At 34.9% G+C, this 11085-nt stretch overlaps 1 long non-coding RNA gene across 1 annotated transcript; it reads left to right on the top strand.

Annotated features, from left to right (window-relative positions):
- Positions 1-3337: 3337 nt before the first annotated feature.
- LOC132702727 (uncharacterized) lies at positions 3338-9361 on the top strand. The gene is made up of 4 exons (XR_009618953.1): positions 3338-4970; positions 5031-5094; positions 5151-5479; positions 9310-9361. It is a non-coding gene; the product is annotated as an uncharacterized LOC132702727 (long non-coding RNA).
- The last annotated feature ends 1724 nt before the right edge of the window (positions 9362-11085 follow it).

The raw sequence follows: 11085 nt of genomic DNA, 5'->3' as shown, positions 1-11085 counted from the left end.
TTCCCTGATTTTTGGTAAGGTGCATGTAAAAGGTTATGTAGATCTTCAGATTTACATTGTGTATCGCGATGTGAAAAATCTAGAGATTTTTCTTCATCCGATGAAGGGACAAAGTTTGAGAAATAATTTGCAATGTGAGCCGCCGAATGCTTTTGTATATCAGACTCGCAAGTACCTCTCAGCTGTTTTCTCTTCTCCTTCATTCGTCGATTTTGAAACCAAATTTTTATTGTTCTTTCTTCTATGCCGAATTGTACGGCTAGTAGTTTACGGTTGCTAGCTGCAATGAAGCGTTCCTTTTTGAAGTAGTTTTCAAACGTTAGTAGCTGCTGCGATGTAAACTCGGTCCGTTTCTTGCGCTTCTTGGTTATTCCGCGATTCTGCGGTGAAATTGCAAACTCCATTTTGTCCAAAGCGTTTCCTGAAGTAGTCGCGTTTTGACCTTCGTCACTGGGAATTTCTACTCGTGCTATATCCATTTCGCTTCTGCAAATGATTCCTGATGTATGTGATTGACTCACAAGAATTGTTTATTTATAGAAGGAATAGGCCACACCCAGTAGTAGTTTTATTGGATAATGCGAACTGTTGATAGTCATTAGAGTGTTTCTTAAGCTGGTACAGCTACCTGCTTCAATGTACCACCTAATTGTCATTAATTGTCAATTAGATCTCATTCCTAAAACGACTTTTTGTAGGGCATAATTTATTTTGTTGTAATTTTTCTGGCTATTTATGTTGTTATTTCTGAAAACATTATTTGTATATAAATATTTCTGAAGTTATTTGTTATTAGTTCCGATTAAAAACAGCTCACGTAGGAAGGCCGAGTTGTTCATATTTTGTAGTCATGTGCAGAGAGGTACACAGAAAAGCGCAGTATTCTTAAATTTCATAAATTCTGTTAAATAGTGTCGAGTTAAATATAACCTCATAGGCGTCGTTATTTATGAATGTTAATGCCATAACATGTCGCTATTTGGTCATTGGTAAGTAATAAAATTAATAATTACGAGTAGGTTTATATAAAATTATTCATGCAATAGTTAAGACGCTCAATAACTCGCGCCATTGTCTAGTTAACATTCAAATAAAAAAATATGAAAATGCAACTAAAAAAAGTACAATTCGGAAAACTCAATTTCGTGTGAAATTTCAACTGTCCGCTATTATTTTTTACCTAATTACTAATTTCTAACTAAAAGTAATGACCGAAAAATCAAAGCCCACAAAAGTTGAAAGAGAAGAAACAGACAAAACTAATTTTTCAAACTGTTATTTTCGGGTTTTGAATTTCTTATTTGGATTGTGCAATAATTTTGGTAGACCTGTACTTTTGTGTAAGCTGCGATTTAATCCCTTTTATTGATGGAATCCGTTTAATAATTCGAATAGCGAATAATTTTATGTCATTAATTGTCAATTAGATCTCATTCCTAGAACGAACTGTTGTAGGGCATAATATATTATGTTGTGATTTGCCTGGCTATTTATTTGTTATTAGTACCGATTAAAAACAGCTCACGTAGGAAAGCGGAGTGCTGCAGATTTTGTAGTCATGTGCAGAGAGGTACACAGAAAAGTGCAGTATTCTTAAATTTCATAAATCCTATTAAATAGTGTCGAGTTAAATATAACCTCATAGGCGTCGCTATTTGTCGCATAAAATATCGCTATTTGGTCATGGGTAAATAATAAAATTAATAATTACAATTATATTTATATCTCGTAAATAAAATAATTCATGCAATCATTAAGACGCTGAATAACTCGCGTCAGTGTCTAGTTGACATTTAAATTATAAAATACTAAACTATAATGTACAATTCTAAAAATCCAATTATAAACAAAATTCGTCTGAGGATATCAACGGAATCAGTTCAGGAACTGTTTCTATTAGAGGCACTGACTGTTCATACAAAGCATTGTATAATTCTTTTGTGTTGTTCCACGGCGAATACGAAAAATTGGGAGTTTCGTACATACAACTTGGAAGGCTTTGGTTGCTCGATATATATGGGCCGCCAGAAACTTCACATTCATCCCTCGGCTTTTTTGATTTATTCCCTGATTTTTGGTAAGGTGCATGTAAAAGGTTATGTAGATCTTAAGATTTACATTGTGTATCGCGATGTGAAAAATCTAGAGATTTTTCTTCATCCGATGAAGGGACAAAGTTTGAGAAATAATTTGCAATGTGAGCCGCCGAATGCTTTTGTATATCAGACTCGCAAGTACCTCTCAGCTGTTTTCTCTTCTCCTTCATTCGTCGATTTTGAAACCAAATTTTTATTGTTCTTTCTTCTATGCCGAATTGTACGGCTAGTAGTTTACGGTTGCTAGCTGCAATGAAGCGTTCCTTTTTGAAGTAGTTTTCAAACGTTAGTAGCTGCTGCGATGTAAACTCGGTCCGTTTCTTGCGCTTCTTGGTTATTCCGCGATTCTGCGGTGAAATTGCAAACTCCATTTTGTCCAAAGCGTTTCCTGAAGTAGTCGCGTTTTGACCTTCGTCACTGGGAATTTCTACTCGTGCTATATCCATTTCGCTTCTGCAAATGATTCCTGTTGTATGTGATTGACTCACAAGAATTGTTTATTTATAGAAGGAATAGGCCACACCCAGTAGTAGTTTTATTGGATAATGCGAACTGTTGATAGTCATTAGAGTGTTTCTTAAGCTGGTACAGCTACCTGCTTCAATGTACCACCTAATTGTCATTAATTGTCAATTAGATCTCATTCCTAAAACGACTTTTTGTAGGGCATAATTTATTTTGTTGTAATTTTTCTGGCTATTTATGTTGTTATTTCTGAAAACATTATTTGTATATAAATATTTCTGAAGTTATTTGTTATTAGTTCCGATTAAAAACAGCTCACGTAGGAAGGCCGAGTTGTGCATATTTTGTAGTCATGTGCAGAGAGGTACACAGAAAAGCGCAGAGTAGATGTATAGTGCCGATATAAGCAACAGAAACCGTACATAACCTCAATTTCCTAACCCCCCCGCAGCGGGGGCCCCCCGCGCGTGGCGTCCTAGTGTCCCCCCTGTCTACCAGAGTGCGCTCCGCCCCCCACCCAGCTTGTGTAGTGTCCTGTTTTGCCCCGGTTCCGCCCGTCGCTGCTAGATGTCGCGCGCTTGTGTAGCGTCCTGTTTTGCCCCGGTTCCGCCCGTCGCTGCTAGATGTCGCGCGCTCCGACCGTCGTAGGCCCCCCCGGTAGAGGGCGGTGACGGTGCGGCGCGGTGACGCGGTGGATCGGGAGGATAATTAAATAAACTTGAATTTTAATACATTTTATTTTATTTTATTTATAAAATTGGTCTGGCGAGGAGTTTCTTCTTCTTTTTATGTCGATTCAGTCGACCATCCCATTGTTCCTGTTCCTTGCGTTGTTCTTCTTCCCGTTCCCGGAGGAAATCTAAATACGAAGTGCACTCCTCGCCGTCCCACTCCGTCGACCACCCACCCGGGTACTCCTGCTGCTCCTTTGTTTCTTTTGATCCACCGGGTTGCTCCTGCTGCTGGTGATGTTCCCTTGTCGTTTCATGTCGTACCGGGAATTCTAACCCCCGGTACTCTTTGTGTGATTTGAATATGTGACGCCCTAAGCGATGCGCCAACATAATATGCGACTTGTCATACGGACAAACCGCGATTTTTTCTAGAACAAAACAAAGTATGATATGTAGCGTTTCCTATAAAACACACATTTTTTTTTTTAAACAAAACTTCCAAAAAGGGGGGTTATCAAATAATTTTAAAAATTGTTTTTTAAGTTATACGCGCATACCAAAATTCACGTTTCAATTCACTGTCATTTAAATGTACGTGTATTATTGTCAAAAGGGCAAACTGTAATTTTTTAGTACAAAAAATAAACAAAAATATGTATATATTTCGCGTTTTCCCCATAAAACGCACATTTTTGAAACAAAACTTTCAGTAAGTGGGGGTCATCAAATAATTTTTAAAAAATTGTTTATTTTTTAAAAGCCAAAATTCCCTATTCACTGTCATTTAAAAGATATTAAAAACGCTCAATTTAATTCGATTATTATTGTCAAAAAGGCAAACTGCAATTTTTTAGTACAAAAAATAAAACATATTTCGCGTTTTCCCCATAAAACGCACATTTTTGAAACAAATTTAAAAATTGTTTATTTTTTAAAAGCCAAAATTCCCTTTTCCATTCACTGTCATTTAAAAGCTATTAAAAACACTCAATTTAAATCGGTTATTATGCAACGTAAAAAAGATGAGTATCATATTTTAAAAACAGGTAGAAACTAACCAAAAAAGTGATAACCCAAACTGAAACCCACAAGAAAAGACGCGCACTGTATAAAGGTAATTAAAATATAAAACTTACCAGTTGTAGGGTCGTAGGGAAATGGACATCGCACTTCTGTATTCATTGCACTGAATATAGTCTATAATACACATGCAACGTATTTATACACATGCACTCCCTTCCATGGTTGAATTAAAAGTCGAAAAGGTCTTCTACCCACAAGCACCAACGCCGATTTGAATAGACGCGATGTTGTCGCCAGACAACCGTGCAGGTAGGAGTCTCAAGGTCAACACGCTTTCACACGGGAACGCAACCGCTTCGGACGTTGGACGAACGTATGTTGCCGCAAAAGATCAAGGCCAACTTGCTTTCATTTTTTACAATCTCCGTATGGGATGTGGAATTTCATAACGCGCCGAGTCTAAATGTCGAGTTGTTTTGCTTGTTGAGAATAATAATTAATTGCCCCCTTTATATTTGCTCCGTGGGATTAACGTAATGGGAAAAATTTGTTGCAACGCATGTGGAGGTGTCTTCGTTTGTTAACTTTTAGAAAGTATTCTCGCACCGTATAAATACATCTCATTTTTCTCTGTTTTGTCAGTAGTTGTTTTTGGTATTATTCGTGCAACGTGGAAGCTAACTTAGTGGTTTGGTGTTCGTACAAAAAAGCAGTAAGTACCTTTTTTATTGTTTTATTTTAATTCTTTAACATTTGTTATTATTTTATAAAGGTCCTAAAGATCATCTTAGTACTCTCAACCCGTAACCGCAAATAGAATAGCAGCAATCTTAAGCGTAAGTTTTTTTTATTTTTTTTATTTTGAGATAAAATAATTAATAATAATTTATAGATGGACTTAAGTCAACTGAATCAAACCTGTCTTGCAGAAGGTGATTTTGAGCAGCCGATTGTCAAACTGCATGAATTGCCGATAGGCGTTCCGTTTAAAATTACTAGAGCCAAAATTGTTAATACAAAATTTGGCAATTCCGTGTTGCTGCAATTAGAAAATTCCGTAGTATTTCTTCCTACTCGCGTGACAGAAGCTTTCCGTCCGAGACTAGAACACTTTGCGTCGGGGCAGTACAAACTGGTCTACGAGGGATCCAAAGATATTGGAAAGCCCAACTCTTTAAAGAAATTCAAAATAATTCAAAATTAATCAACATATTATACAGGGTAAGTCTTATTTACTGTTATATATTTAATAAACCACGATGCGCGTAAAGCAGATCATTCATAGAGCGCAAATCTTAATTTTAACCTTACAAAAATTAAAAAAGCATATTTCCGACAAGTTCACTCTTAGAGATAGTGATGTGTGGCTTAGGAGACTAAATAAAAATATTGAATCTTGCAACCAAATCGTTTCTAACGAAAAGGATTTATCTATTGGGTTAAAAAGAAAATTACAAACTACAATTCAACATCTGAAAGCTATTAGAAAAATTATTCTTAATTATCAACATAAGCATTTTGGATTGGGATTACAAAGTAGTAGCCGCGAGACAAACACAAATGAAATGGTTGTATGGGAATCGGTAGCGTCGTGTTTCCAGGGAAGAGTTCAGACTGGTGTCATAATTAATTTACTTCATAAAGATTTAATTCAATTTTTAAACGATTCTCGTCCAATATTTCAACAAAAAATTAGTCAAATTTTAAAGAAATTTTTATTGCTGAAAGTAAATACCACATTTTGCGGTGAATTTATTAAGGCAAAAAATGATGTCCAAGGCGAAGTTGATGTTAAATATCTGAGTACCGGAAATGCTGTAGTTGATTTAGGAACAGAATTGAATGATTGGTTTGTTGAAAATGTGCAAGATAAAATTTTAAATCAAATGTCAGAGTTTCAGGAACGTGATTCCGGGTGGGCTTTAAATAATATTATTTATTTAGAGATTAACATTAATAAATTTGAAATGGGTAACGGGTCATCCTTCGTTGAGTTGCCTAAAGAAATTGCGAATAAAAGGGCTTGTATTAACATTAGAAATGACGATCAAGCGTGTTTTTATTGGTCAGTTGTATGCGGACTCTTTCCAGCACGTTTTCGTCAGTATTTACCCTCTTCATATCCATACTACAAAAGTGTTTTGAAAACTGAAAATTTACAAACACCTATGGAAATGAATAAAATAAGCAAATTTGAAAAAGACAATGATATTTCCATCAATGTTTATATCTTAGAGCTTAATAAAAATGAAAAAACTAGTTTTTATTCCGTGTTACCTGCACGATTAACAAAAGAAAAACGCGAAAAACATTCAAATTTGTTGTTAATACAAAATAAATATTATCCAAAAGTTAATGATTTTGATCCTGATCCGCAAGATAATGATTATGAAGAAATAAAATATCACTATTGTTACATTAAAAATTTGTCTCGATTAGTTTCCTCACAGCTCAGTAAATATAATCACAAGAAATACATTTGCGATAGGTGTTTGAATTATTTCAATAACGAAACTCGTCTACATGACCACGAAACAATATGTTCCAGTTTCAATGAGTATAAAGTGTCTTTTCCCAAATATGATTACGTTGAATTTCGAAACCATATATATAAACAAAGGACTCCGTTTGTAATTTACGCCGATTTTGAGAGTCAATTGAGAAAAGTAAATTTGAAAATTTCAGATAAAACCTCGAAATACCAAAAGCACGAAGCTTACAGTGCTGCATATTACTTTAAATGTTCTTATGATGATTCAATATCATTTTTCAAAAGTTATCGTGGTCTAGATTGTATTGATTGGTTCGTGGAGGAAATATCTAATTTATCAAAATTTGTTCGTTCAAAATTTAAGGATATTATACCAATGGATAGTGAAATTAGTCTAGATCAAAGGTCGAGTCATTGTCATATTTGTGAAAAACCTTTTTTAAAAGAAGATGTTATTGTTCGTGACCATGATCATTTTACTGGTAAATTTAGAGGTTTTGCCCATCAGGCTTGTAATTTAAATTTTAAAAAAATATTTGTAGTGCCCGTAGTATTCCAGAACCTTTCTGGATACGATAGCCACTTCCTGCTTCCGGTTTTAGCAAAAAAAAGCTATGTATCCATAGTTCCGGTTAATAAGGAAAAATACATCTCTTTTACATATTTCGAACCTGATTATAACATAAAATTTAGATTTATAGATTCGTTTAGATTTTTGGGAGCATCTCTGGATAATTTAGTTTCCAGTATGGATAAAAATGAACTATATATTTTAAGAAAAGAATTTTCCGATCTCGACGAATCAAAATTAAATTTACTGTCGCAAAAAGGTATTTTTTGTTACGATTACATCGACCATATAGACAAATTAAATGAAACAACTTTACCCCCGATTGAAGAATTCTATAATAAATTAAGTGAAAGCAATATTAGTGAAGAAAAATATTCCCACGCACAAAGTGTTTGGCAGTCGTTTGAAATAAAAAATTTAGGCGAGTATTCAGATTTGTATTTAAAAACCGACGTTATTCTTCTGGCAGATATATTCGAAAATTTTCGAAAAACTTGTATGGCAACACACGTTTTGGATCCGGCGTGGTATTTCAGTATGCCCGGGTATACATGGGATTGCATGCTTAGATTCACAAAATGTCGTTTAGAACTTTTGCGCGACATTGACCAAATTATGTTTATCGAGCGGGCTATACGAGGTGGAATTTCGGTGTGTGTTGGTAGATATGCGGAGGCCAACAATAAATATATGCCCAACTACGATTCATCCAGGGATGATTCCTATATCATGTACTTTGACGTCAATAACCTCTATGGCAAGGCCATGTGCGAGCCTCTTCCTTACGGAGGATTCGACTGGATGTCTCATCAAGAGATTGATTCATTTAATGTCATGAACATTCCAGATGAATCTTCCCAAGGATATATCCTAGAGGTAGACCTGGAATACCCGCAGAAATTACATGACACACATAGAGATTTTCCATTTTGTGCCGAACATCGAGTGCCCCCCAATTCAAAGTTACCAAAACTAATGACTACTTTGTATAATAAAGAAAAATACGTCATACACTATCGCAATTTAAAACAGGCTCTCAAAAACGGTCTCGTACTAAAGAAAATTCACAAAATATTAAAATTTAACCAATCTCGTTGGTTGAAATGTTATATCGATCATAATAATAAATTAAGAACCCAAGCAAAGACAAAATTTGGTATAAATTTATACAAATTGTTTAATAATGCCGCTTACGGTAAAACAATGGAAAACATTCGCAAGCATCGTATTGTTAAATTTGTTAAAGCGTGGGATGGTCGCTACGGTGCGAAAAATTTAATTTCTAGTCCTAGATTTCACAGTAGAACCATACTTGATAACAATTTGTTGCTTATAGAATTAAAAAAATCGGAACTTTGCTTTAATAAGCCACTTTATATTGGAATGTCCATATTGGATTTGTCGAAAACGACCATGTACGAGTTTCATTATAATTACATGCTTCCAAATTTGGGTCCCGAAAAATGTAAAATTCAATACATGGATACGGACAGTTTCATTTATAATATCAAATGTTATGACGCATATGAAAGCGTTATTAAGGCCGATTTAACAAAATTTGACACGTCTGATTATCCTAATGACAATCCCTATAATATACCGCAAATCAACAAAAAGGTTTTGGGGTTGATGAAGGATGAGACTAATGGCACCATCATTAGTCATTATGCGGGGTTAAGGTCGAAAATGTATACTTTCAAAATTTTAACGGGTTCGGTAGTTAAAAAGTCAAAGGGTATTCAGTACAATATTGTAAAAAATAAAATTTCATTTGATGACTACGTAGAATGCTTAACAAATTTTAGGGAAAAGTACGCCACTCAACGAACCATTCGTTCATACACTCACAATGTATTTAGCATCGAACAAACAAAAGTTGCCTTGAGTCCTTTAGACGATAAACGTTATCTTTTGCCGAATTCATATGAAACGCTTCCGTGGGGACATTATAAAGTGCCGTAATTATTTTTTAATATATTTTTGTTACAGATTATGGTCAAACAACTTACATTAGAAAGCCTTTGTATTATAACAATTTGCGAAAATATTAGGTGTAGTGCTGATTTTTTGCTTGAGTCACCTTTGCCTTGGAAACTAACGATACTAATATTTAAATATTATTCGAAATATAGATGGAAGTACCTTAAACAATTAGCGCTCCAGTCTGATGGCAATTCTTTATTAAATTTAGAATTCATTCTGTTGAATAAGAGATTTGGATCGTCTTACAGAAATAGCATTTTGGCAACTCCAACCATTGATTTTGACGGAGAATCCGCTTACTGTTTATGGGTCAGTTATTACAGGATAAAATATTCGGAAATTTTAGTTTGTAAATCTTGTCACTTTATATTTCAAGTAGTTAAAAAATTTAAAAAGAAAAATTTTAGACTTTTATTGGATCACTATCATTTACAGCTGGATATAAATAATTTGAATGATGTATATCACGATAAACAATTTTGGTGTCAAAGCTGCTTTGAAGAAGTTTTGTTCACTGTAGAAACTGAAGATGAATGTAATTTAATGCTTCACGATGAGAGGAAATATGGAAAAAAGTTACGCTTTTCTGATAGTCCATTGAACTATTAATACTGTGGTTTTATTATAACATATGTAACTGTAGATAAGACTTTTATGTATTGATTGTATTCCATTGTATTGCAACAAGAATAAACATGTATATATTTAGACGCTATTTTCTTTTTTACCACCACCACAACACCGCATAATAATTACACAGAAGTTTGTAATTGTATAATTTATTTATTATATACATTATTACTATTTTACAATTTCGTTAAATGCTAAATTATTAAATTGTTCTAGTTTTCTTTTGCACTCTTGAGCTTGCATCCGCGCCACTTGCAAGTCTGTATTAAAAAGCGCAATTTGTGTTTCAATTTCGTTGATATTGCACTCTAATCCCGACAACTGAGACGCCAAGTTTCTTTTTAAATTGAATGCCTCACAAATGACACTTTTTTCTCTACCGTCCGTGAACACTTCGAGCCAATCAGCGGATGACGTTGGAGCTGCAAACGCTTCACTTGTGGTAGTTTTCTTCTTCTTCTTGCGGGATACGACCGACGCACTTTGTTTTCGTTTGGTCGCAGATATTTTGGTTTGTTGCTCTACAGGAACGAAGCTGGACGGGAGCACTTCTGATGAAGGAAATTGCAACTCGAAATTTTCCAATAAATTATACAATTCGTTGGATGTCACAATTTTCTCTTGAGCCATCATATACACGTATTTATGTCAGAACTTCTAAATCGAGACTAAATTTATTTCAAAACGTCTACGTTGTCTACCCACGAATCGTGCGACTTATCCAATCCCAACCAGCGCACGAGAACCATATTGCCTCGTCTGCGCAACACCTTTTCGACGAGATATAAGTCCGGGTTAACTGTCTTCTGCAATTCTTCTTCATAAAATCCGCCCATTATGGGTTTACCCTGCATATCTTGAAGCAAATACGTTACGGGGTTAGTAACCCGTACTTTAACAATTTTAAACAATTCCGTGGTCCAATTCGGTGTATAACCTTTGTTGAAAACGTGCTTGACTTTGCTGATTCTAACGATGTCGCCGACTTTAAGTTTACGAGGACCGAATATTTTTATGCTACTATACGCGGTTTTCAAAATTCTCTTTTCGTTGCTCTTACTCACATCGATGGGTTTCGTACCCGTCGTTCTATGTTTTGTGTTATTGTATTCACCAACGATAGAGGCGAGCACATCGATCCATTTGTACGTC

Source organism: Cylas formicarius, unplaced genomic scaffold, assembly GCF_029955315.1.
Source record: "Cylas formicarius isolate icCylForm1 unplaced genomic scaffold, icCylForm1.1 PGA_scaffold_64__1_contigs__length_149979, whole genome shotgun sequence".
NCBI classification, from domain to species: Eukaryota; Metazoa; Arthropoda; class Insecta; order Coleoptera; family Brentidae; genus Cylas; species Cylas formicarius.
The sequence above is the reverse complement of the archived record's forward strand: the minus strand, read 5'-3'. Positions and strand labels throughout refer to the sequence as shown.